Raw genomic sequence first — 6,000 nt, 5'->3', positions numbered from 1 at the left:
CATTAGTTGTAGAAACCACTGATGGCCAGACTTTGCTATCTGGACTTGTGGCCTGGGTGACTGAGAAACTGCAGATGCAGATAGGGACCCACTGTGAAAAAGTGGAATTCTATTTAGCCTGTGCACTTTACTTTCCAATTGTGTTGGGACTGGAGTGGCTACAAACTCATGACCCTCACATTGTGTGTTCCACAGGACTTCTCACTTTTGCTTCCTCCCATTGTAAGCCACATGTTAATACAGCACCTGAAACCTTTGCAACTGAAGGAATGAAGGAACCACTCCCAGGTCTTCCCTGCAAGTATGCAGAGTTTGTGGATGTGTTCAGTGAGAAGGAAGCAAACCAACTACCTCCACACCGACCTTATGACTGCCCTGTTGACCTGGTGCCCAGTGCCAAGATTTCAGTAGCCTGAATTTACCCACTTTCAGAGCCAGAGTTAGCAGCGTTGCAGGACTTAATTGAGAAAAATGTGACAAGGAAGTTCCTAAGGCCTTCCTCACCTGCAGCTACTCCTGTCTTGTTTTGTCAGGAAAAAAATCAAGGGAGCTCAGGTGATGTAATGACTACTGGCTGCTAAACCAGATCACCATCAGGAATTGCTACCTCCTGCCTCTCATTTTGGAGCTCTTAGAGTTATGTGGTGCCAAAGTTTTTACCAAACTCGACCTCCATGGAGCTTATAACCTGGGTGCATATCCAGAGGGGTGACAAATGGAAGACTGGCTTTTGCACCTGCCATGGCCACTTGGAGTACACGGTCATGCCTTTCGGACTATCTAATGCTCCCAGGGCCTTCCAGCATTTTATGAATGTTTTTCAGGATATTCTTGACCAATATGTTATTATTTGGATGACATCCTCATCTTCTCCTCATCTCTCTCTGTCCATGAGAAGCATGTCAGGACTGTATTGCAGCACCTCAGGGAACATAATCTTTTTATCAAACTGGAGAAATGTGAATTTGAGAAGACTATTGATTTCTTGGGTCACTGCATTTCTTCAGATGGCATCACCATGGACCCTGATAAAGTAAAAGCACTTCTGACTTGGCAACCACCACACAGAACTAAAGATGTTCAGTGTTTGCTTGGTGTCATGTTCTCATTTCAATGTCTGGTTAACATTGTAACGTTTCACATGTCTTTTTCTGTTCCGTGTTCCTTCACCCGGGGTTTTTCCATTCCTTTGCCCTCCATTGTTTTCAGGGCTTGGAATGCATGTTTGGGTTTGCGCTCCTGTTCAAGGTTACTTTCCCAGGCGCGTCTAACGGATTCTCGCACCTGGGAGGGGGAGCGTCCTGACGGGCGATGGGGCGGGACTTGATCGCAAGCAAGGCTTTTAAGTTTGTATTTGGCGCGCTTTTGCTCATTCTCAGCTTTCTCTGTATTTGCATACTATTCCTTTTAATAAATCAGTTATCTTTAAGCCCGAGCTTGTGAGACTGAGTATTTGGGATTAGGCAATCATTACACTTGGCTTCGCCAATTATTATAGGAATTTTATACAGGGCTTTGCAGATCTCACTGCATTTTTGACTCACCTGTTGCTCAAGAAAATACCTTTCATTTGGGATGAACATGTACAACAGGCTTTTGAAGCCTTAAAGACAGCTTTTGCATCAGAACCCATTCTCCAGCATCCAGACCCTGCACAACCCTTCACTGTGAAAACGATGCTTCCAATGTGGCCATGGGGCAGTGCTACTACAAGTTGGCCAACATTCAACCACCTTGTTCCCATATGCATACTTTTCACAGAAACTTACAACACCCAAATAGAAGTACACCATATGGGACAATGAACTCCTTGCACTTAAGGAGAGTGGACTCCCCTTAAGGGGGCTCATTATATAAGGGGAGCTGCATGCCTCACAGATCCACTGGTGACAACTCTCCATTTACCTCACCACTAGGTTTCTCACCTCCTTAGCTTGCCTTCTTAAGTAGTGACCTTGGACCTTCATATCATGTTTGTGTCCTGTTCAGACTATGCACCAGACTGATTCTTAATAAAAACTCTTTATTAAATAACTATTTACAATCAAATAGTCCTTGAAATACAAAGACTAGATGAACCAAGGTTAACTGGCACAGCAAGCAGTGAAGAGGATCTTCCATTGAAGACAAGACTGGATTCAACCAGAGTACAAGAGCTGGAGACAACAGTTCTCGAACTGGAACAATACTGGAACAGTACAGATACTAGGTAACTGGCTTACTTGACCTGGAAGCAGGGCTACGAGCAGCAGACAGGGGTGCACTGAAGACTTGAAGCAGGACTCGAACTCGGAGCAAGGTTAGACTTGACTGAGGTCTCTGGACTAGGTTGAATTCTATGACATGAAGGCTAGAAAACAAGGCTTGGAACTTGAGCTTGGCTGGAAGCCCCGGACTAGGCTGGATTCTCTGGACAGGAGGCTTGGAGCAAGGCTTGGAACTTGGAATTCAGCTGGACTTGGCTGGAAGCCCCGGACTAGGCTGGATTCTCTGGACTAAAGACTTGGAACAAGGCTTGGGACTTAGAACTCGGCTAGAAGCCCTGGACTGGACTGGGTTCTCTGAACTGGAGATCTGGAGCAAGGCCTGGAACTTGGAACTAGGCAGGACTCGACTGGAAGGACCTCGTGGTCCACAAATGCAGATCCCGAACAGGATAGGTGTGAAACGTCTGAACATGCTGGAGTCTGCAAGGCGCGGTCAAGTAGAACTGTGGGCAAATGGCGGTGCTGGGAAGCTGAAGCCGACTCATGCTGCTGAGAGTATCATGGAGATTCACGACTAGAAGCAAGGCGAAGGCTGCTGGGCATGGCTGACTGTATCCTTGCTGACAGCAAATGCAGGGTTCGATTCATCCCTGGAATGGAGCTCAAGAGCTGATTCCTCTTTAGCCACAGACGCTGACTCCAATACCGGTAAGGACTCTTCTTCCGAAGCTGCAGAGTTAGAGGATCGGTTGTCTCTGGCAGCTCACTGTCTGCGCAGCTGCCTTTTATCCCAATTTTTGGCATGCTTGGATTCTCCTGCAGCCAATTGAGCTGCCTTCTCCTTTGTGTGCTTTTCAGCCCGTCCCTGGCATGCTCTGATTGGCGTATTCAAATCCTTCTCCAGATCTCGCCCAATCAGCGTTGTAAGTTCTTCCCACTCTGCTGAGTCATGCTGGAGTTTCGTTTCTCTGATTCCAGCCCAATGTCATGAGTGCCGTTGAGCTGAAGTCATCAGCGCAATGGCACACATGACAATAGCAAGGAAAAAGGTGAAGGGGCTCAAGATAAGTAGCCATCAACCCACAACGACTAACGGCCAACAAACAATAACTAAACGGATCACGGAGCACACCCAAGCCATCAGCGCCAATACAACGGAGATCGCCCAGCTGACAGCAATCACCAGAGGAATAGAAAACCTGATGATGGGCGATCCCGGAACGCCAGCGGGGCCTCACAACCCCTCACCCACCGGCAGGGCAACGTATTGGACAAAGGGGGGTGACGTGACCGCGAGTGAGGGGGTGCTGACCGGCGCGGGGTATTTAAACCCTGCACCGGCGCGCTCCTGTCACTCTCAGCTTTTTTCTTCTGACGCTGTAACTGCGCTGTGAATAAATCAGAGCCTGATCCACGAACCAGTGTCTGAGTATTATTCAGAGGCAGGCAGCGCATGACATAAAGCTGAGAGTCATAAACTCAGCCTCGCCGAGCCCCACCGGACGACAACGAGCCGCGGGAGGAGTAGACGGCGAGAAGACCAGCAAGATGAGGCCGGAGCGGCGCGGGCAAGGAGGGCGAGCCGCGCGGCAAGAGACAGAGGAGGACCGACCAAGGCCAGAGGCACCGCGGACTCCCGGAGCCATGGACGCCCACCCCACCCGACCCGAGCCTCAGCTCCAACCCCAAGGGGAGATGGCGACGGAGGCAACCCGACCGCGGGAGGGAGCAGCACGACTTCCGAAACCAGCAGAGGACCCCGCGCCCCACATCGCACCCCAGCAACGGGCGTGGAGCGACAGCCCAACGGCGGTCAACACGGAGGAGGACGACGGAGACACCCAGCAGACGGCGGAGGAAGCGGACCCGCGGCAGAGGGACGATGAACCCCGCCGGCAACTCACCCCCGAGGACGCGCCAACGGAACCGGCCCCAGCGGCGGCGCGGGCTGTGGACGAGGAGGCACGAGCTGAACTCGCGGCCATGCGGGCTCAACTGACGGAACTCCGGACCATGCTCCAGTCGCTTATGCCCCCCGCGCCACCCAACGACGTCCCCGCACAGGCCCACACCCCGAGCGAAGCACCGAACCCCCACGGGCCAGCGGAGGGTCAGCAGACGGCACAGGCGGACGACACCACAGACCGGGAAGCGAGAGGCAGGGCCGCGCAAAACGCCCGGGCCCCAAAGGACTTCCCCATCTTCTTCGATGGGACCCCCACGAAACTCTCGTTCTTCGTCACGAACGCTAGGGAGTTCATGGGGAGGCATGGACACTCCTACGACTCCGAGGCCGACAAGATCGCCGCCGTGGCGATCAAACTCCAAGACAGGGCGGCGGACTGGTACGTCCAACTGTACGAGTCCAGCTCCCCCGCCCTCGCCACCTTCCCTGCTTTCATCAATGAGATGAAAAACTACTTCGAAGACCCCCTAGCCAAAGTAAGGGCGAAAAGCGCACTCCAAAGACTTAAACAGGGCACACGCACGGTCCCTGACTACGCCCTGGAGTTCAAAGCCCTCGCGGGGAAGGTCAGCGACTGGTCCGAGACCACCCTGCTGGAAATGTTCAAAAGGGGGCTCAACCGCGACGTTCTCCAATGGGCCCTCTACCGCGACGACCCAGAAACGCTACAAGGGTGGATCCACCTCGCGGGGAAAGCCGAACACGCGCACCGCACCTTCCTCATGACAACCACGGAAGACACAAACTATGCCGGAAAAAAGGTACCTGCACCACACGTGGGGATGGCCGGCCCCATATACCCAAAAAAGAAATTCAACCGGGAGCCCTGCGGGAGGTGTGGCAAATTAGGGCACAAGACGGTGGATTGCTTCGCCAACCGACCGCCGACCAGTGCGCCCAAACCCACCCCGAAAATTAGCCCCAAACCACCCAACCTGGGGCCGCCCCCTCACCGCCGAATGACCGTGGCCACAGCGACACCAGAGGAAGGCTGGGACGCTTACTGGGGGGAAGAGGATAACGCAGACCCCGACCAGCCGGCGGGAAAAGCTCCCCGCCTGCCCTGAAACGCGTGGCGAGGCAGGCGGTGGGACAGCAGCGCGGACCACCTCGACGGAACGACGAAAGCCCCGTAATAATGGCAGCAATCAAACTCTCTGCCGGCAACGGAGCCACCACGGCCGCGGCACTAGTGGACTCGGGGTGCTCAAAAAACCTCATCCACCCCGACCTAGTCGCCAAACTCGACCTCCGCTGCTTCCCCCTCCCCACGCCGCTGGCATTCCACCAGCTGGACGGCTCCACAGCGGGAGGGAAACCAGCCACGCTACAAACCGAGCCGGTCACCCTGCAAATGGGCACTCACACCGAGCGCACATCGTTCGTCGTCACGCACATCAGACGGCCCATTGCAGTCCTGGGGATGCCATGGCTCGCGACAAACAACCCGCGGATCAACTGGGAGACCCGCACCTTCACATTCGGCGACGGCGAGTATCGAGCACCAGTTCCAGCGGGCAGAACCAACCCCACTGTAGGACGAGCGGAGGCGACCACACAAGACAACGCCGCTACCACAGCAGACCTACCGGAACAATACGCCGACTTCTCCGAGGTCTTCGGAGAGGCAGAAGCTGACCAACTACCCCCCCACCGCAAGACGGATTGCCGGATCGACCTACTGCCCGACGTCCCCTTACCTAGACCAAAGATCTACTCGATGACCCCGAAGGAGATGGCAACCCTCCGGGAGTTCATCGATAAAAACCTAGACAGGGGATTCATAGAGCCAGCATGCTCACCGGTCGGAGCCCCCGTCTTATTCCG

This window comes from Candoia aspera, chromosome 2, assembly GCF_035149785.1.
Source record: "Candoia aspera isolate rCanAsp1 chromosome 2, rCanAsp1.hap2, whole genome shotgun sequence".
Taxonomy (NCBI): Eukaryota; Metazoa; Chordata; class Lepidosauria; order Squamata; family Boidae; genus Candoia; species Candoia aspera.
This window is presented reverse-complemented; position numbering follows the sequence as displayed.